This window comes from Miniopterus natalensis, chromosome 10, assembly GCF_054644295.1.
Source record: "Miniopterus natalensis isolate mMinNat1 chromosome 10, mMinNat1.hap1, whole genome shotgun sequence".
NCBI classification, from domain to species: domain Eukaryota; kingdom Metazoa; phylum Chordata; class Mammalia; order Chiroptera; family Miniopteridae; genus Miniopterus; species Miniopterus natalensis.
Window position 1 is genome coordinate 1,232,912 of NC_142090.1, and position 22,437 is coordinate 1,255,348.

Below are 22,437 nucleotides of genomic sequence, written 5' to 3' on the forward strand. Positions count from 1 at the left end.
GAATGAACTCTGCTGTTATTTATTTTTTATTGGAAACTACAGGCAGGGAACAAATGTTAATCTTTCTTGTGTGACTGAGACACTTGCAGTTGTTTGAAAGCAAATTTGGTTTTGTCCATAAGGTTGCCATAGAGGCTGGAAAGTGGCCTGTGGGGACAGAGCCCTTGGTTGGCCAGTAAGTGGATGAGTGAGCAAGACCTCTGTTGTCCAAGTGGAAGCTGAGGAGAACAAAGGGGCCTCTAATACTGTTGCTCGAGATGGGCATGTAAGCTTTTATATCACCTTTTGGCATATGGTACTCGATAAATGCTAGTTGTGATGAATTCAGATGTTAAAAGGGATAAAGAATGCAATAGATAATTCAACTTTGCCGAGTGGAGTCCTACCTCTTCCTAATAAAGATGGAGGCCACCAAAGTAATGTTTAATTGAGGTATTTGCCTAATTGAATCCTGCCATTTTCCATAAGAAATCAGGGACATCCCAGCCTTAATACAGATAAATAACAAAGAACATATTTTAGCCAAGAAACATGAATCAAGGAGCATTCGGTGAAGTGTTGTGTGGAACCCTTGAAATACCAGAAGAGAGTTCTGTCTTTCTCTGTTCATGAGTCTGTGACATGGGTCTGTGACAGTCAGAATACAGCTCACTGTTAGGGTGGAATTGTGAACCCCCCCTCCCAATTTATATGTTAAAGTCCTAATCTCCAGGACCTTATTTGGAAATAGAGTTGTTGTAGATGTAATCAAGTCAAGTTAAAATGAGGTCATTGGGGTGGGCTCTAATCCAGCACCACTGGTTCCCGTATAAAAAGGGGAAATTTGACACAGACACGTTGACGGAGAATTGGAGAACTCCGTGTGACAATGAAGATGTTTATTGACAAGTAGAGGAGAGAGGCCTGGAACAAACCAGCCCTGCTGACACCTGACACTGGGATCTCGGACCTCTGGCCTCCAGAACAGGGAGACAATCAGTTTCTGTTGTTCAAGCTACAACGTTTGTGTTACTTTGTGACAGCAGCCCCAGAAAACGAATGTACTTCACGAAAATCCTTTGGATTTCTACCTTGAATTTTGGTTACAGTGGTCAGAGGCTCCTGATGTGAATCACTTTCCTTATTTTCCCTGACACCAAAACCATTTTCACACCCATGGTTTTCCTCCTGGTATGTCTTCTGCAGGATTGCCCACCCTTTGCTTTATCATCAACCCAAGTTCCAGTCAATTTCTGTCTCAGTTCAAAGCCACTTTCTTTGTGTGGTTTTTCTTTACAGTGCTGCCTCATCCATCCACCCATCATCCATCTACCCATCATCCATCTATCATCTATTCATCCATCCATCCATCCATCCATCCATCCATCCATCCATCATCCATCCACTCATTATCCATCCATCCTTGACCCATCCATCCATCCATCCATCCATCCATCCACCCACCCATCCATCCTCCATCCATTCATTATCCATCCATCCTTCCATCATCCATCCATCCTTGACCCATCCATCCACCCATAATCCATTTATCTTCTATCCATTCATTCATTACCCATCCATCCTTGATCTATCCATCCGTCCCCTTCCATCCATCCCATTCCATCCATCCATCCATCCATCCAACATCCATCCATCCACCCACCCACCCATCCACCCACCCATCCATCCATCCATCCATCCATCCATCCATCCATCCATCCATCCTTCCATCATCCATCCATCCATGACCCATCCATCCACCCATAATCCATCTATCTTCTATCCATTCATTCATTACCCATCCATCCTTGATCTATCCATCCGTCCCCTTCCATCCATCCCATTCCATCCATCCATCCATCCATCCATCCAACATCCATCCATCCACCCACCCATCTATCCATCCATCCATCCATCCATCCATCCATCCATCCATCCATCCATCCATCTGTCATCTATCATCCATCTATCATCCATCCATTATCCATCCATCTTTGATTTATTCATCCATCATCCATCCATTCATCCATTATCCATCCACCCTTGACCCATCCATCCACCCATCCATCCATAATCCGTCTATCTTCTATCCATTCATTCATTATTCATTCATCCTTGATCCATCCATCCATCCATCCATCCATCCATCCATCCATCCATCCATCATCTATCCATTCTCTCTCTCTCCATCCATCCATCCATCCTCCATCCTCCATCCTTCCATCCATCCATAATCCATCATCCATCTATTCATTATCCATCCACCCATCATCCATCTATCCACCTACCCACCCATCCACCCATAATCCATCTATCTTTTATCCATCCATTATCCATCCTCGATCGATCGATCAGTTCATCCATCATCCATCCATCCATCCATCCATCCATCCATCCATCCATCCATCCATCCATCCATCATCATCATCCATCATCATCCACCATCCTCTACCATCCTCCATCATCCTTCCATCTATCCACCTATCCATCCATCCATCCTTCCTCTATCCATCCATTGATGCATCCACCCACCCACTCACTGGCTCACTAATTTAGAACTACTACCTTACTGCAGCACCTACAGGGTACAGGCTTAGCCCCTCCTTTCTCTAGCTAGTTGTCAGTGGTCTGTTTTGTGTGACTAAAGAGCACTATGGACTGTACTGCTCAAGGTTGTCCTGGATCTCAGTTAAGCAGTTGATGTGCACAACAGGTGCCCGAATATCACAGACGAGCATGATGATGCAAAGCAATGAGGGGCATTAATTTTTGGAAGAAAGTACATCTTTTTTAATGCATCTGTTGTGTGAGTTAAGATGTTTCTATATCATGTGTTGGGTTACTTTAAAGCAAGTAACTTCTTAGGGAATTCAGTCCCTGGAGAAGATATTTACTATATGTTACCAATACTCCTAACTTCTAATTTTGTACCTACAGTCACATCTGACACCAGCTTTAAATGCTGAAACATGGTGGGTGGGATGGTATTTCCATAATTTCCACACAAGTTATACCTGGAGAGATGAGTTGTGGTGAATCAACTGAGAGCATCCCTGGATTTTATCTTTTTAACCAGGGTTCAGGAGGAGTTATCTCCTTAGCACAATGTAAACTGCTGCTATCATTGGGGATATCATTCATAAGTGATTAGGTCTATCCCCTGTCTGGGAACAGTACGACGACCTAGTCCCTCTCATCTCCCTTACTTCCTTGCTTTTTTTTTTAATTTCAGAAAGTAGGTCACAGACTCTATCTCAAGAGCTGTTGCTACCAGTGCGGCAAGAAAATGGACAGTAGGATCATGCCTTTCATGAGTGTGTGGGCGTGACCCTGACAGTGATTCTCAGAGCCTGGGGTGTGCTTCATGGGGCTGTGCAGTCACTGGTTCACATGTCCTCTTTGGGGGCCTCTCCTCATTTCTCCCTGTTTGTGGAAGAAGTGTTTCCCGTCTTCTCTTTAATCGTATATGCATCTTTCGATTCCTTTTCTGTCCTTCCTTCTAACTTGCTCACGGTAATTAAGTCCCAATATGTGCTGAACATGGTACTGGGCACTACCCAGGGATTTTATAAGATTCTTGTAATTACTCATGATTATGCCCAAGCAGGACAAATTACTGAATAAACTAATGAATGAAAAGTACATGACATTCTATCATGAAGTCCTAGAAGGTACAGTATCACCTCCACTGAAACTGGGAAGGGCATGAGTTTTCTGGCAGTAGAGGAAATAAAAATGCTTAAATCCACTTATCTTGGCACAATGGCTTGGATTTGAGGCGGGGGTGGTTAAAGTTTTAATTTTACTTTCTACACTGTGGTGGGGTGGGAACAACCCAGGAGCATTTGAGTAGGGCTAGCTGAGGCTGCTTTACCGCATCGTCGAGGTGGCCTCGTTTACAAAGTTCTGTGTCTACCTGTCTCTCAGTTTGAGCCACGCTGACAGGAAGGGCTAGCAGATACTAGGGGGGTCCTGGCCCTACCAACTCTGCCCCACAGTATGACTTCTCTGCTCCTAGGTGCTTCCCAAGGGGGGCCCAAGGATGTAAAGGTCACAGCACGTGCACAGTGTAACGGTGAGCAGAAGTTAAAACTGTATTTGTACTTTCGTACCTCATGTGTCCACAACCTGCTTTGTCTCTCTGTTGAAAGGTGGCTGTGTCCTGGAGAGAGCCCTCCCCAGTCACCCCATCCCTCACCACCGCGAGCCTGGCTTCCTCACCTGGGAAAGGTCCTTCTGCGCATTTTCTGTGTTGTTTTGTAATTATTTGTTTCCACACCCACCTTTCGGAGCATCTGTACCATGTGGGCCTGGCACAGCGCCTCCTGCAGGGGAGATGCTGAGGAGCGTTGAAAGGGTGCATTGTTAAAAGGGTGCGTTGAGGTGTTTGACTAACCTCACGGTTGTTGTCCGAGGGTCAAATGAAATAATGTGTGAAGACTTGATGTTTTAGAGAAACATCCGGATAACTCACATTGTTGCAAGCACTGCAGGCTGTTTGCTAATTTATCTTTTGTGACTGCAGTGAGCACCTGTTTCGAGCGAGGAAGCACTTGGAAAAGCGAAGCGGACTGATTTGAGGCGTAATTCTCATTTTGGGGGGATTTCCAGCATTCTACAGATATAACTATAGGAAGTAAGCATCGTCAGTACACACTCTACCAGGGTTTAATACATTCCTGAGAGATTCGGTGCAATTTTCTTCATTAAAATAGTATTTTGCGTATTTATTAATCTCAGTTTGTAGTTTCTTGCCCCTCACAGTTAGTTATTCCGCCTGAGAAAGGGAAATCTGTTTAAAGTGATGCATTTGTTTGTGGGCTGCTTTCCATCTTTATTTCCAGAAATTAAAAAAAAGACGACTTAAACCTTCATGGTTGCTGGCTTCTTTGACAGTTAGTGCTTTCGACAGGGTGAGGCGAACTTGGGGATACTGGGTCAGGGAGGCACCAGTGAACCTCCAGGGAGGACCCACCAGGCTTGCTTTCCTCGCTGTCCCTGTCCCTTGCTGAGGCATCCTGCAGGGTGAGGACAGTGAACAGCACCGGGAATGAAATCCTACTTTGTGACGTAATGATTTACTGCAGCCCAGATACTTTACAAGGGCACGGAATTACTTTTGTTTATAACCCTGTCCGTCGGCAGGTAGTAAACACTCCTGATATATTTCTGCTGTTGGATTGACATTTTTGTTTTTAACTAGGATGGAAAAGAACAAGTTCGTCCAAAAATAGGATCGGATTAGCCATTGCATCTTTGCGTGTTCCTCCGGTACGATCCGTCAATATTTAGTAGCTCCGTGCCTGGCATCTGGTTTTTCTTTAGTGACACCATTTGGCCAGTAATCAAAGAAAACTCCGCAGTGATTTTTTTTTTTTTTTAAAGGTGAACATAATGAAGACTTTGGTTTTGAACATAAGGTCAAAAAATGTCAAGCACAGACCATCAAATTAAAAGTAACTTAATCAATAGCATTAGGAGGCTAAAAGTACTTCTGCTCCATGCTGGGGAACTAATAAGCCTGTGAAGCCATAAGATGGGAAAAAAGTGTTAACGTAATGGAACAAATTTCAAATAATTCAAAGCACAAATGAGAAGGGAAGGAGGAAAAAAGAGCTAAATCCTGCCTTGAAGGTGGAAGCAAATTAGATAAATGTACAGAGACACCCTGACTTTGAGGCGCCAGGACATTTGTCAGCGCAGGTTGTGAATGTAAATGGAGACGTTTTTCCGTGTTACTTACATTAGCAAATTGAGAGCTCATCAGAGGCCGGTATCTGAGGCACCGCAGCCTCCGTCTGACCCGCAGGATTCCCAGATCCAGACGGAACTGCCCCCCACGCACACTTTGTGGTGGGGACATCAGCCTCCCTCCTCTTGCCTACCGGTCCTCGGGGTGAGAGGCTGTCCGTCGAGTGGCCAGGAGGGGCCTCTGGCCCCAGACCCGAGGTTAACCCTGTTCTCAGTCTTTTGTCCTCATCTGTAAAATGGGAATATTACTTTGCTGGGCTGTATTTTTTTCTTTTTTAATTGAGGTGAAATTCACCTAACGTAAAAGTACTCATTTTAAAGAGCACAATTCAGTGACGTGTAGTTTATTCACACTGTCGCTCAGCCACCATCCCTGTCTGATTCCCTGTCGACATTCTCCCTGCCTGGAAAGGAAACTCCACAGCCATCCCGCAGTGACTGCCTGCCCCCCTCCCAGCCCCTGGTAACCTGCAGTCGGCTTCCTGTCTCTGGGTTTACCTGCTCTGGACAGTTCATGGAAACAGGATCATACAAGACGTGGTCTTCTGTGTCTGGCTCCTTTCACTTGTGTTTCCAGGTTCGTCCCTATTGTGCCGTGTGCCGGAGCTCCATTCATTTTTTACATCTGAGTAATATTCCACTGTAGGGATGGGCCACATTTTGCTTGTCTTTCGTCAGCTTGGGTACATTGGGGTCATTCCTGTCTTTGGCTATTATGCAGAATTTGTCTGCACCCCCGTTTTACCCGGGAGTGGAAACGCTGAGTCATATGCTGATTCTGTGCTTAACTTTTTGAGAAAATGCTAAATTTCTTTTTGCAGCAGTTGAACCATTTTACATTCCCCAAGCAGTTCTTTGAGGGTGCTACCAGAGGATCTGAGCAGCGTTGGGAGCTCATTACATCTGTTTTGGGGACAGATTCAAAGGCAGCAAGGCTGAGGCAGGGGATTTGAGGGTGATCCTGGCTACAGCTGTTCTGTGCGGACTGGGTTCCTTCTAGAGCAGGGGTAGGGAATCTTTTTGCTGCCAAGGGCCATTTAGATATTTATAACATCATTTGCGGGATATATAAAATTATCAATTTAAAAATTATGAAAAAAGATCCTAGATTTATTGAATTCCGAGTCCCGCATGTGGTTGCCTTGGCAGGGCCAGAACAAGTGATTTCTTGGGCTGCATAGGGTGTGAGGGCCGGATGTTCCCCACCCCTGGGCTAGAGGCTGCCACCTATCTGGAATAGGAAGAATGATGCTTTATTTTCACCAAACGACCTCCTTGTGACCACAGGTGACGTGCCTCGCTGGACCTTCTGTCCCTACTACAACTCCTGGCCCATCACCTTCTGAGGGTTCAGCCGCTGCAGCGAGCACACGAATCTGTGGTCCCACCTTCTCCCCTCCTCGGGAATTTGTCTACATTTTCTGCTCCTCCGTCCTAGGGCTCTGGGGATGGACAGCTCGGTGCTAACAAACCTGTTGTCCTGGCTCAGTCCAGGTGAAGAGGCGGCTGGGGGAATAGAGCAGGGAGGGCGCGAATGCTGCAGGGAAAACAGCTGGTCACTATAAGCACCTTCACCATGTCCTGCAACACGCTGGACCCTCAATAGGATCTGACTCTCGGAGCATCTGGCATCTCCCTTGGAGAGAGACAACAAACAGCCTTGGTTTATGAAATGGACACAAATCACTTCCAAACTTAAATGAAATTTACATAAAAGAAGCAAAGCAGGGAATTTTGGGAAATATGTCTCCATTCCCAAATTTATTTCTCTGTGTCCACCTTGTCTTAGGAGACCAAGCTAACCTCTTAATTTGATGCAAAAGGTCCTATCTGTTTAACTTGAGCACTGTACAGGGAGTTATAAGGGATACACATCAAAGCCAGGCCCTCCATCTGAGGAGCTCATAATCTTTTTTTTAAATAAAGTATACCTTTATTGATTTCGAAGAGAGGAAGGGAGAGGGAGAGAGAGTTGGAACATCACTTATGAGTCATTGATCGGCTGCCTCCTGCACACTCCCAACTGGGGATCGAGCCTGCAACCCGGGCATGTGCCCTGATCAGGAATCGAACCGCGATCGCCTGGATCCTAGGTCGACGCTCAACTGCTGAACCACGCCTATAATCTTATTAGAAGCAACAGTCCTCACATCTGAAATATTAAATGTACGAGAACAAGACTAGACAGTAAAGGCTCCGGACACCGCAAGGGGGGGGGGGCGCTTCCTAATGGACAGAGCTATCGATCTGGACGTGGAAGGATGGGGATGGCCGGGATGACAAGCGAGTGGGCAGATGGATGTTACAGGAAAGCGATGAGTAAGGAGAGAGACCACGGAGGCACCTGGGGAAAATCTCCTGGTCCTCAGCAAACAAGTGGGGCCGCCTCCTAAATTATAGGAAACGGGCTTTTTTGGCTCAGAGGATTGATGTGAAATATGAATTCAGCATTAATGGCCTGAACAAGAGGCGAGTCTCTAAACAGGAGGCCAGTGTGTTTATGATGCTCTGTGGCTGTAATTCAAGTGTGGGTCACACAGGAGGGTGGCGGGAGGGGTGGCGGGAAAGGAAGCCATAAATACAGGAGACAGTTTAAAGGGAAACATCACAGAGTCACTGGCTATAGGGAAGGGGAGGCATTTAATTAAAACGTATTTGTTGATCTCTTGTGTGTAAAGTCTTGTCTTAATTATGTTGAGAGGTGAAAAATGAGTACGATTGGCCACATGATTGGGGTAAGATAAATGCACACTACACGTGAGGTTATAAAGTCCAGTTTCTGAATGTGGGTCAGTAAAGGAATGGTATCGTGGGTAGGAACGGTAAAGGTACCTCAAGGGCCTGGCTGGTGTGGCTCAGCAGTTAAAGCATCCTATGAACCAGGAGGTCGGGGTTCAATTCCCGGTCGGGGCACAGGCTTGGGTTGCGGGCTCGATCCCAAGTGGGGGACGTGCAGGAGGCAGCCAATCCATGACTCTCATCATTGATGTTTCTCTCTCTCCCTCTCCCTTCCTCTCTCTGAAATCAATAAAGACATATTTAAAAAATAAAAAAGGTAGGTAGCTCAAGGGGCCAGCTTGGTAGGGAAGGGGGTCTGTAGAGCCTTGGGACTAAGCATGGTAGGACAGAGGGCAAGTTCGGACACTGACGGAGATACAGGCTGGAGGAGGGATGACAGTTTAAGGACTCAAGACAGAGATTTAAAAGCCGTCCTCGGGGAGGTGTTTGTGAAACCGCGTGAGTGGGTAAGTACTTTGATCAAAAATTTATAGGGAGCCAAGCGAAGGGTTGAGCCTTGGGAATATCCACAGCTCTGGGCTGGGAGGAGAGAGAGGGGCCAGAGACAGAGGTAAGGAACGGGGAGGCCAATGGCTGGAGGTGTCTCAGGAATGAAAGTGACCATCAGGGTCCTGGTGGTCAAGGGGAAGGGTGCTGAGAAAAGAACCCAACTGGCCCTCGCCAGTGTCGCTCAGTGGTTAGAGCATCCACCCATGCACCTGAGGGTTGAGGGTTCGATTCCCAGTCAAGGGCACGTACCTGGGTTGCAGGTTCCATCCCCATGCAGGAGGCAATCCATCAATGTATCTCTCTCACGTTGATGTTTCTCTCCCTCCTTCCCTCCCTCCCTCTCTAAAAAAACCTCTCAGGGTGGGTATTAGCCAAAAAGCAAAACAAAACAGAAAAACAAAAGACCTCAAGCTGTTGTCAATCAGGAGACGCACCACAACCAGCCTGCGGGAGTTTCGGGAGGGGATGCAGGCGACAAAAATGAAAATCTGTTTAACAGATGAAAATCTGTTTAACAAACACTTACCAAGTGCACACTGTTATGATAAGTGTCATTTGGGATATACGAGGAGTTAATACAGCAGCCCCTCTGTGAGGGAAATGGAGGCATTCAGTTACACAAATGACTGTAACATACAGTTTGCAGGGAGGATGGATGGAGCAAGTGTAGGTTGCTGTTGGGGTTCAGAGGAGGGAAATGTTGCTTCAGGCTTAGGGACCCCAGGGGTTAAGGGTAGGAAGAAGGGCAAAGGGATCAGAAATGAGCCAGGCAGGAGGTGAAGTGACTTGGGTCTTAATAGATTATTAAGATTTGAATGTCTAGAGATGGTGCGATGGGATTTTAAGAAACTTGATCAGTAGGGGCAAATAATTTGGTGTTGAAAACAGTAAGATGTATAGGATAGGAGGAGGCATATGAAAGATGATCATGGGTAAGGCGGGCCCAAAAGATCCCAGAAAGCCAATTGTGGGGGGCCATGGTCAGCGGCAGACATGCCTTTTAATAAGCCATGTGGGGTTTTACACATGCACACACAGACACACCACTCTATATACGTCTATGTCTATCTCTGTATCTTTATTGAGAATATAACTTGCCCCACCCCGGCTTCCTGCAACCACTGATCTCCACATGGTTTGACTTCCCTGGAACTTCACATAAACAGGATCTCGCAGTATGGAGTCTTTGTCTGGCTTCTCTCAGGAGCTTGCTGTTTTGAGACTCCTCAGCGTTGCTGCATGTGTTGGTGGTTGGCTCACTTTTTTGTTGCTGAGTAATGCTTCATGTCTTGGATGTACGACATTTTGTTTATCTGTCCACCAGTTGATGGATTTTGGGCCCTTTCCAATTCTGGGCTGTTAGGAATCCGACTCTGTGTGGTCACATGGAAGTTCCACGTGGACATGTTACTTCATTTCTCTTGGGTAGATGCCTAGAAGTGGGCTCGATGGGTTTGTTGATAATTGTGTGTTTACTTTAACATGAAACTGCTAATTCCTCCCCCCATTTTCTACACCTAGCAGTAATGTATATATATTCTTTCATGACATTAGCTAAAGGCTTAAAAATTTTACTGATATTTTCAAAGATCCATCTTTTGGTTTCATTGATTTTTTTATCTACTGCTTGACAGTTTTCATTTCATTGATTTCTGTACTATTTTTCCTTCTCACTTTGGGTCTAATTTGTTCTTATTTTTTTATGGCTTCCTAAAGTAGAATTTTATATCATTGATAATAGAGTTTCTACTTTTTGAAAAAATGTTTTTATTGATTTTTTAAAAATTTATTTGAGAGAGAGAGGAAGGGAGAGGGAGAGAGAAACATTGATGAGAGAGAACCATCAATCGGCTGCCCCCTGCACACCCTGCACTGGGGATTGAGCCCAAAACCCATGCCCTGACCAGGACTCGAACTGATAACCTCTTGGTGCACGGGATGATACTCAACCAACTGAGCCACACCAGCCAGGGCTAGAGTTTCTACTTTTCTAATACAAACTTTTAGTGAATTTCCCTCTAAGCACAACGTTAGCTGCATTTCACAAATTTTGATATGTTGTGTTTTCATTTTCATTATGTTCAAGTTATATTTTCCTGATGGCTTCTCCTTTGACCTGTTGATTATTCCACGTATTTTGGGTATTTACCAGATTTTTTTTTTCTATTATTAACTTAAAATCTAATTCTGTTGTGGTCAGAGAACGTGTTCTTTCATGATCTCAGTGTTTTCAGATATTGGGACTTGCACCAGTGCCCAGCATGTGCTCTGTCATGGTGAATGTGGCATGTGTGTTTGAAAAAATATTTTGCTGTTGTATGTTGACTATTTTGCTTTTGTTGGGTGGAGTGTTTTATAGATGTCAATTGTTTGATAGTGGTGTTTAAATTTTCTATTTCCTTGCTGGTTTTCTTGATATGTGAATTATGGAAAGAAAGTGTAGTGAAGCCTCCACGTATAATTATTTGTCATTCTCTTCTTTCAGTTCTGTCAGTTTTTGCTTTATATATTTTGGGGCTCTATTGTTAGGTTCATATATGTCTACATTACATATTTCTGCTATACTGAGCATCTTGTCATTATGAAATGTACCTCTTTGTCTTCAGTACCATTCCTTAGCTTAAAAACGATGTGATATTAATATAGTCACTCCAGATCTCTCGTGTGTCAGGTTTGCATATTTTTTCACATTTACTGTCTTTGCATCTTTAAATTTAAAGTGTCTCCTTTAAACAGCAATATAGTTAGATTTTGCTCTTAGATCCAGCCTGACAATCTCTGCCCTTTTGAGTGGAGTAGTTAATGTAATTATATTTAATATAATTATGGGTGTGGTTGGATTCATATCTGCCATTTGTTAACTTCATAGTTTCCATTTTTTCTCTGTTCCCTCATGCTTAGCACACTTTCCTCCAGCTCTTTGAACCTATTTTCCTTCAAATCTTTGAACATATTTCTAATAGTTTAAAAAAAACAACCTTTGCTAAACTCAACTTGTGGACAACGTGGAGCCACTTTCTACTGATTGCTTTTCCCCCACGAGTGTGGGTTGCACTTTTACAAAGTACGTCTTGTAATTTGTATCTGAGAACATCTTGCAGTGGCTGTGATTGTTGTCTGCTTTTCTGAGGGCGTGGGCAGCTAACTGCCTGGACTCAGTGTCACCCCTGTTGTGTCATCCCAGCTCAACATTTTTGTTGTGTTCTATTTTGCTGCCTCACTGGGGGTCTGCATGTGCCTGAGTCAATCAATCCAGTAATTTGAGGACAGCTGTGCTTGGACAAACAGGTAGGAAGGATCCACTGTCTGGCACTGGGACTATGTGTGGATTGAGGAACGCATCTGAGGGCACAGCAATTTCACAGTGTCTCCTCTGCTTTTCTAGCTGCTCTGTCACCCACCCTGAGTCAAGGGGACCATAGAGCTGAGACCCTCTGCACTGGATCCGGGAGGAGGAAGGAAGGAGTTCTGCCGGGTAGCGGGGCCGCAGACCCACCATTGTACCTGCTGCAGGTAGGTCTGTGCTCATGACCAGTCCTCTCATTGTTGCTGGCTCTTGGTTGCTTTCCGGGGCCCCAAATGGGTGTTTTTAATATTTTCTCCAGTTCTGTGCTTGTTTTCTGTGGAGGAAAGTTGTCTAATGTTCTCATGATGCCATCACTGGAATATTTTACTTGAGAAATGATCCAGGTCGTGTCGTTACGAAGGTTAGTGGGGGATGGATGTGTAAAGGGGATGGGCCGTGGGGAGAGCCTGGAGGCGGAGTCACCCCAGGAGCCATGGGGCAGCGAGGGCTGGGGGAGGGTGTTTAGGAGCAGAGGGGCAGTGCCGTGTCCGTGGTTCCGCCTACAGGACAGGTGGTTGTTGGAGATTCAACAGATGAATGGAAGAGAACTTCAGCAATAGCTGCGAGGGGACGCGGGCGGTTAATGTACTTATTTTAGATGGGGAGACCCGTGCGGTATTGTGGGCAGAGAGGGACGTTCAGCGGAGAGGTTCCTGACACAGCAGAAAGCAGACCCACCTGAGGAAACAGTATCGGGTTCATGTTCATTGGGTCTGGGTCATATGTCTGAGGCTCAGCAGCTTCCGTTCTGGTGTCCATGGTGACAACAGGAGTGTCTTGGCTGCCCCAGGGCACACCCCCTCCTCGGCTGGGGAGCTGGTGCATCTTGGTCTGTGTCAGACAGTGTCCACACCCCCACTTCCCATGAGGCCTGTGATATAACTGTAAAAAACCACATTGAAAATGTGTAGAAAGTGGGAAAGGGGCCAGCAAACGGCATGTTGCCTCAGTGTAGTAGGGGATGAATCATGCCGAGGCTGACGTTGTGACGACAGGTGACCTTGATGCTGGGGTGGGTTTGCCAGCTGCTGTGGATGGTGATGGGAGTGGCCAGGAGCTGGGAGGCCCAGTATTTGCCACCAGCTCTGTGACTTTGGGTAAGTCACTTTCTCCGCTGCCCTTAAATGGATTGGACTGGAAGATACCTAAAGACCTGCCCATGGGTGTACTTTGTAATAACCCCAGCAGCCTGGTTGGAAATGTTTATTCTAATAAGCTTCTGGATTCTCACACTCAGTTTCTTTGATGTGTGTACAAAGGAAAGCCTTTCTCGTAATACATTGTTGAGGCTGTCGTGTAATAATGGGAGAGTTTTGTTACATAGGAGATCAAAGCTCTAGATTTACTTAAACATGTTGGGCAGTGTTCACGGTGCCTCCTTATGCTCCGTGCCTGCCTCTGAGGAAGGACATCGTAATAATGCTGTGGGGCAGTCACAGGCATACTGCCTCTGGTGGCCGCAGTCACCAGGTAGGAGGACTATGGTGACAGCGCTTGGAAGGCTTAACTGCTCAAAATTATCTTTCATAACCATACGCTCAGGTGCCCAGAACTCTACCCTTTGGAAACTGCTTCACAGGGGTCAGGCATTATGTTTCCAGGATTGATTTTTTTTTTTTTTTTTTTTTAAATCTTCACCCAAGGAAGAGGAAGAGGGAGAGAGAGAGAAACATCGATCAGTCGCCTTCTGTATGCTCCCCTGTTGGGGATCAAACCCACAACCCAGGTATGTACCTGACCAGGAATCAAACTGGCAACCTTTGAATGCACTGAATGACGCTCAGCCAACTGAGCCATGCAGCCAGGCTGGTAGCCTTTTTAAAAAGAAAGAGTGTGTGTCACGGGTGATAGGACCATCGCTGGGGAGGCCGCAGAGAGCAAAAAAACACCCGCAGCCCAGGCGAGGGGTGCGGCCCACTCTGTGGGCCTGAAGTTCAGGCCGAGTCTGGGTTAATGTGTAATTGCGCGGGTACAAGTCTCTGCAGAGCATCGCGGGCCTGCGCCAGCTCTGACTGTGCATGCTGCGCTTACTGGCCTATCAGGGCTCCTGTCCCAGGGTTGGGCCGCCTGCCAGGAGAGCACGTGAGCCACAGAAAGGAGAGCATTCCTCTCACCCAGCCATGTGGAAAAGTCCATTTTTCCACATCGGAAACCAACTCAGGTCGTGTGCGTGTACACGAGATGATAAAAGGGGTGGATGGGCCAATCGAGCTGATCTTGTAATGACTTTGTAAACGCAGACCTGCCGACACTCAACCTGGCTACTCTTGAAAGCCCAGGCCTCTGGTGAGGTGGCTGCAGGAGGCTCTCCCCTCGCTGGGCGGAGCTGCTGGGAAGGGAGTGGGAGGCAGAGCCAGCCTGCCTATGCCCAGTGCATGGCACGCCCCACTGGGAGCCCCGGCAAACACTCGCCTGAAGCTGAATTCAGAGAAACATTTAACTGTGGGAGCAGCACAGGATTATTGAAGGAACATAAATGCTGGACCAAGGAGCCAGGCTGCTGCAGACTGAGCCAACAAAGGGGCAGGCCCTGACCGACAGTGCTTCTTTCCTTGTTGCGTGACTCCTGCCTCTGGAATGCAAGTCCCGTGCAGCCTCACTTGTCTCGCTCTTGGCGGGGCACCTGCCACGTGGAGGTGCTCAGTGCAAGAAGGAGGGGAGAACCAGGCTGCGGGAGGACCTGGTGCTGTGACCTCCGTTCAGTATTTCTTACCCAAGGAGCACCTGGGAAGTGTGAGCCACACTACCCGCAGCACAGGTACAGGTGTTTGTCCTTGCCCTCTCCCCCACCCCCAGAGCTCCGGGGAGTCCCAGGTTACCAGAGAGTGTTGAAAATGAGGGTTGGAAGCAGGTTTCACCAGGTCAGATTCTAGGTTGGCTGTTGTTAGGGCTGCCAGAGAAAAATCCAAGATGCCCAGTTAAACATGAAGTTCAGATAACACTGTTGACCTCAAGAATGGAGGTACCTACCCGGAAAGAAGACAGCTCCTGGCCGCTAACTGGACTCAAGTTTAAAAATGGCCCAGCAGCTGTTTCTAAACAGGGGCCTGGCCTGCAGAGTGTGCCTCGGGGACAAGCCTGTGCTGAACTGCCTGCCCCTGCACTGAAGGAACCAGCTGCAGTCTCTGCCACCTGAGTGCCCTTCCAGAGGTTTCCTGGGATCCTGTTTCAACCAGCAGGACTGAGACCTGCCCTGTCCAATCATTGCTGCACAGCTATATCCCCCCCATCAGCATCTGTACCGGCCAGAGCGGCTCCATTCTGGCCAATCAGGATGACTTCGATGATTTGGAGTCCTCATTTGCATGAGGATGGACCAGTCAGAGACTAGTGACAGGGCTTTTCGATATAAGTCAGCTCCTCTCAGGCTCCCACAGCACTTTCCCCCAAACACCCCGAGTGTGTTTCCCCAGCTGGAGGTGAAACAAGAAGCGGAGCAGAGTGTAGGGCTGTCTAGCTGGACAGGGCCTCACCTGAAGGCCGCCCTGCAGCCCCCCTGTTCTCCAGCCGAGCTCTATCACATTTGCTCTGTTTGCGCTGAATAAAGTTTCTTGCTTTACTGCACCGCAAACGGGGAGTCCATTGGTGTTGAATTGGTGCCAGTGACCATCGGTTGACACAACAAATAACTCCTTTGGCGTAAAAACGTTTGTGAAATATTTGGAACACACTTCCACTAACACATTATTTATTGTCAGTTTGGAATTCAAATCTAACCGGGTGTTGTGTATTTATTACTTACTTGCCCAGTCTTGCAGCCCTGGCTAGAATGTGGTCCTCTCAAAGGTGGGTAGGTACCTCTTCCGTGGTGACAGACCCGAACCTTCCCTTTCAGTTAGTCTTCCCGCAAACACTGGCTTTGGAGGCCGGTTATGAGAGCTGGAGAGCCACCGGCCCCATAGTGTAGCACCGTCGTCCGTGGGATAAGCAGCCACCAGGTCAAGGTGACCAGGGTGGTGGCAGAAGGCAAAAGATGGTAAAAGACAGGTGGGTTTGTGGGCCCAGTTTTCTCCATCTCTGTTCCTCTTCAGTTCCAGGCACAGTCGCCTTCCATGGCTGTGCTCGGAGGGTAGAACGTTCCGGGTTCTGATCCAGACCCTGCTGAGAATTGTTGAAGAGGGAGACTTGATTCAGCCCATGAACTGCCAGTGCTGAGAGGAGCAGAGGTTGTGTGAGTCTCTCTTCCCCGCATGCAGGTGGTTGGAGCTGAGGAGGGTAAACGGACTGAGGGCTGCAATGAATCTCGCATTGCCCCCTCTCCCTGCCACTCCATTTTCAGTGACTGGTCGGTGGTGAGGGACTGGTGCTGTGTGAACATTACCACAGTCTGGAGCTGGGTTTGTAAACGTACCTGCAACAAAAAGTCATTGTGTCCACAAGGCACAAGGCAGTGTGAGCCACAGGAGGAAGCCAGGTGGCCCCCATGGCTGTAGTTGACTTTTGAAGGGTTTGTTACAATACAAAGTGTTGATCTCTTTCAATGACAGAGGGCAAAAGAAATGACCTCCTGGAAGTTCTGCGCTGACCAAAAACGAATAAATGAATCGGGCCCTGACCCTCCCACCTCATGGTTGGCAGGGACCTAAAGGACTGGGCACTGGGTCAGGCTTCGCATCAGCACTCAGGCCTGCCTTTGCTCAGGCCCTTTTACTGGTGAGAAGTCAGCCTCTTTCCAAAGCGGCTGATGTTGGTTCCCAGGCTCCAGCAGGAGTTTTGCCGAATTCCATTCACCTGCAACTAATGCATGACCAGCAGTCAGGTGACCCGCACACCTGGGCAGAAGACAGTATCCGTTACCTGACACCTGCTCTGTTCGCAGAGGCCGAGCTGGCATATCCTACATGTCACTGTGTGTTGGGACTAAAGTGTTTATGTCCCATTTGCAGGGAGCCAGGCCATGACGTGCTCCATGAGATTTAACCAGGAAAACCCGTTTCGTCAAAAGTTTCTCGCGTTAATGTTCTTTTTCTCACTTTAAAGCTGCATTAGGAATGCAGGGCTGCGTGACATCATTGGCTGGGATGGACAGCCTGTGGCGGGCACAGTGGCGTTTGGTTGAAAATACAGAGCAGACAGAGACGAAAGGCTGTGTTAGTGTGGATGTGTTGGTTTTACAAAAACAGGTATATTTGGCCCGGCCAGTGTGGCTCAGCGGTTGAGCATTGGCCTATGAACCAGGAGGTCACAGGTTCGATTCCCGGTCAGGGCACATGCCCGGGTTTCAGGCTCAATCCCCAGTCAGGGGCGTGCAGGAGGCAGCCAGTCATTGACTCTCATCATTGATGTTTCTCTCTCTCTCCCTCTTCCTTCCTCTCTCTGAAATAAGTAAAAACATTAAAAAGAAAAGAAAAAAGTATATTTTATCCCATGTGCTGCTGTTTGAATGTTCATTCCCTTGACAAAATAGCAAGGTTCCTGGAAACACCGTTTCTGTGGGTCGCTCGGTCACTTGGCACAGGAGGGTTGGAACCCACAGGCTTCAACCTGCAGGAGCAGATCGGGATGCAGATCCAGTTCTGTTCAACTGGACACACTGATCAGGAAGGGCCGCCCTACTAGGCAGACAGAAAGGCGAGTGGGACCTTGGCCTCAGAAACCTTGTAGTCGGCTGCATAGTATGGAGCATAGAGCAGAGGCCAGAAATAGCAGAAATACAAAAAAACATGGCTTGTGGGCTCCATGGGAGATACAGGAAAGGTGAAAGGTTATATAGGTTTCGACTCCGACATGGGGAGCGGGCGCCTTGGGGACCAGCACGAGGCCAAATTTCACCCAATAGACACGATTCTTTGCTCTTTATTGATCGTGAGATTTTTTAAAGAAAATTATTACCTTGGAAAAGATGCTTTCCAGAGGCCAAACCCAGCCATTCTCTTGGTCTGCTTAATGCATTATCACCATTAGCTTCCAAGGGACGGAGGGCGAGCTCACATCGATTCCTCTTATCGATTCGCAAAAATGAGAGTCGTCCGATGCACCTGGAGTTTTAGAAGCATCCAAATGATTCTGATGCAGGAGGGAACATGTTCTTTCCACATTCTTCCCACCTGATCTTCAGGGGAAAATCGTGATTTTTAGCTTTAAATCACATGAGAAGCCAGCAACTCCTCATTGATTGGTTTTGATTCAAAGTTCATTTGAGAGTTTAACTGGGATGTCTTATTGGCAACACACAAATGTGAAACCTGCTTTAGTGAGTGTTGGCTCCCTTTTAAAGAGATAGATGTTTTTATTGATTTTTAGAGAGAGAGGAAGGGAGAGAGGGAGAGAGAGAAACATCAATGATGAGAGAGTCATTGATGGGCTGCCTCCTGCACGCCCCCTACTGGGGATCCAGCCCACAGCCCGGGCATGTGCCCTGACTGGGAATTGAACCAATGACCTCCTGGTTCATAGGTGGGTGCTCAACCGCTGAGCCACGCCAGCCAGGCCTGTCGGCTCCCTTTTTACAGGAAACGCCTCTAAAACCAGTCAGCACTTTGTTAAAAATGCACACATCCCTTTTACATGGTGCCAGGGGTGACAAGGCTGTTGCTCCGGGAGGGGAGGCCGTGGACATGGGCCGTGCCTGCAGAGCACAGGTGAGAACAGGCACTGTCTAACAGTGTACCTGTTCTACAAGGGGTAGGAAAATGACAGAACAGTGGCATCATGTTGTGCTGAAGTGTCTTTTTATTTTTTTTGTTAACCCTCACCCCGGGATATTTTTTCCATTGATTTTTAGAGAAAGTGGGATGGAGAGAGGGAGGGAGAGAGAAACATGGATGTGAGAGAGACACATTGATTGGTTGCCTCCTGAACATGCCCCAACTGGGGACAGGATGGAACCTGTGACCCAGGTGCGTGCCCTTGACTGGGAATCGAACCCTCGACCCTTTGGTGCACAGGCCGATGCTCTAACCACGGAGCCACACTGGCTAGGGCAGAAACGCCTTTTTATTAAAATCACTGTGTTCTTTCAGAATGCAGAGGGCTTAATTTTGGAAAAATGGTTTCTAGGAAATGGGTTAGGTCTGGAAATTTTGGGTAAACACTCCTCTACCTTTTGAAAATACCTTAATAATTGTCTTTATTGGGATGGTGGTGGAAGAGAAAGTTACATTATTTATTTATTGATTTAGCAGACTTTTTTTGGATTTGATACCATTTTTTTCTATTATGAAATGATCAACAACCACCACCTCACATAGTTACACTTTTTCTTTCTTGTGGTGAGGACCTCTAAGATCTACTCCCTTAGCAACTTTCAAATATACAATACAGTATCGTTACCTATGGCCTCGAAAGAACTTTCTGTTTAGACGGTCAGTTAAGTCTCATGCAAACTTGTGTTGTTTGGAACAGTGTTTCCAAAGGAACGACAAGCAGTTAAAAATACGTGAGGCCCAGAAGCTGCGAGGGTGTGGGTCCCAAGCATCTCCCCACCGCGCAGAGCTGCCTGCTGTCCCCATGCAGGGCGTCCTGGGGAGAGCCTGTTGACAGGCACCACGGCAGTGCCCAGCAAGCATCCACCTGCGCCGGGACGTCTTTTAAAGCGAGTGCAGCTTGCCTCTCCTCTTAGCCTCCCTTCGCTTAATTGCAGGTGATGATTCAAAAGGAGCCTTCACCTGCGCTCGCCCGGCTTTCATCTTTTGCAGACAAAGCAGGCTGGGGCCTGGGCCTTGATCTGTGGCGTGCTTGGGGCCGGGTATTAAAGGGGCTGGATCACCCTCGGGCTTTTAAGGGTTTTTTTGGGTTAAATTGATGAGCATGTATAATAAATTGAAGCTTTGTTGTTTGGCAGATTTTTTTTGGTATTTGTTATTTTTTTATCAGTTGAGAGACGGGGGGATGGTGTGGGGGAGGGGACCACCCCCTCTCCCCCGTCTCATATTTGCCTAGAGATCTGTAATTGCCTGAGAGGGGCTTTGAGATTACAAATATTTTTGCGTGTTTCTGTTTCTCAAATAATTACCCTCAACCCAAGAATCTGAGCGTCTACATATCCAGTTAAAATCGCAGGAGAGTTAGTGCTGTTCCCATGAACTGAGGCCTTCCAGGCCTCTGCAGGGTGGGCAGACCGAAGTGGGGGATCCCACCTACCTGAGCTTGTGCCCCGGGCGCCCTTCTGGATCATGGGGATGCCCAGAGAGGCCTTCTCTGCTGGATGAGGTGCGTTCACTCAGTCCAGTCCATAGTTTGTTTTATTTGTTTAGAATTTCATTTTGTTCAAAGCAGAAGTGAGTGGACGCAGTGAGTATGTACATTATTAGGACTGCTGGCCTCTGCAGATGAGAAAGGCAAAGCAGACTCAATACATAAACTACTCAGCCTGCGAGTGATCCACATCACCCAAGCGGGGTCACTCCCACGCTCTGTGTGGAAGGAGGGTCAGGAAAGGATGCAGTGAAACACACCCCTGGTGCTTCAGACCTGGACGAAGGCAAAACAGCGTGTGTGTGCATGTGTGTGCACACGTGGCTGTGGTGTGTGCATGTGTGACTTTGTGTATTCATGTGTGTATGTGCATGGTGTGTGGTTTATGCATGCATGTGTGTGCCTGTGTGACTGCATGCATGCATGTGTGGGTGTGCACATGTGTGATTGTGTATGCATATGTATATGTGCGTGGTGTGTGTGTGTGTGGTGTGTATGTCCGTGTGTGCATGTGCCCGCATGATTTTGTGTGTGTATGCATGTGTGTATGTGTGTGGCATGTGTGTGCATGTGCGTATGTGCGCGCACACCGACATATTCATTTCAGGGTGGGAGGAGGGATGTTTATCAAGTACTTCCTCTCCCCTTTATTCCCGTGGGCGCCATGCTTGGCAGTGTGTGGAGAAGCCACGGGGCACGGGAGCGCATGTTGACTTTGCGCTCAGCGCCCCGCTTTCCTCGGGCCGCGGTGATTGAACTCTGCCTGTGCCTGCTGGCGTGCTAGGCTCCCTCTGCCTCCGGCTCTGTAAAGGACACGGCCGCCCTCGCCCTCACACCCGCACCGCAGCTGGCTCCTCGTCCCGTTTGCTGCTGCAATGCAGCCTAATCGCATCTCTTGGAAATAATATGGGAAAGTTGGGCTGTTTCACTCCATCAGATTTAATAAGTTTGGACGCTTTCCAAGTACCAGGCATTAATCACACTTAAACCCAGCCTGATGTTCATCCACTGGAGCATGCGTGTCGCAGACATAAAACAACCTGCTTTACCGCCGACAGTCCCCTCCATCTGAGTGCTTGCCTGGTGCGAGTAAAACTTGCTTTGTGCCAAGGGGCTGGATGAGGTCAGGGGATGGGGATTTTTATATCATGGACAGCGTTTCATGGATGGATTTTCCTCTCCTGTTTGAAAGCTTTGTGGAATTATATGAAAGAAAGCAGGGGCATAAGCTAGGCTCGGACGGAGGCATTGGTCACTCCCGGGCAGGATCTAGAGTTTGTTTACGTCAGAGGTGGAGAGGAAGGTGCCCTTGCTGCTGGACAGCTCTCCTGCATCTCTGGGCTCCTTCCTAGACACTGTGAAATTGGGCGCTGACATTTGCCCATTTTCCAGGAGGTGGGTGAGGTGCTTGTTGATCGTACAGCTTGCTCGATAGAAGGTGGGGCTGTAGGGACGCAGACAAAAGTGAGAATAAAGAACCACTTTCTTTGTCACTAGGAGATGTTGGTCTGCTTCTCAAACTGGGTTTGCTGGGTTCTTTTTTTCCCCCCAATTGATTTTTAGAGAAAGTGGGAGGGAGGGCGAAAGAGAAGCATCCATGTGAGAGAGACACATCGATTGGTTGCCTCCCACATGCACTCCAACTGGGGCCTGGGATTGAGCCTGCAACCCAGGTACGTGCCCTTGATTGGGAATCGAACTCAGGACCCTTCAGTCCGTGGCCGGCACTCTAGCCACTGAGCAAAAATGGCCAGGGCCTGAGTCACTTTGGACCTGACACCTGCGGAATGTGGTCTTTGTGGGTGCCTCCTGGGCTTTGAGGCAGAAACACCCGTCAGCAACCCCCCCCCCCCCCTTATACTAGAGCGCCGGCCACGGACTGAAGGGTCCTGAGTTCGATTCCCAATCAAGGGCACGTACCTGGGTTGCAGGCTCAG

General features: G+C 47.8%; 1 long non-coding RNA gene across 2 annotated transcripts in view; it reads left to right on the forward strand.

Moving 5' to 3' along the window:
- LOC107524890 (uncharacterized) overlaps nucleotides 1-12,700 on the forward strand; it is a 57,003-nt gene extending 44,303 nt beyond the window's left edge. For both annotated transcript variants that reach the window (XR_001602019.2, XR_001602018.2), the window contains 2 exons: nucleotides 12,203-12,306; nucleotides 12,404-12,700. This is a non-coding gene — a long non-coding RNA (uncharacterized LOC107524890). The remainder of the gene's footprint in view (nucleotides 1-12,202; nucleotides 12,307-12,403) is intronic.
- The last annotated feature ends 9,737 nt before the right edge of the window (nucleotides 12,701-22,437 follow it).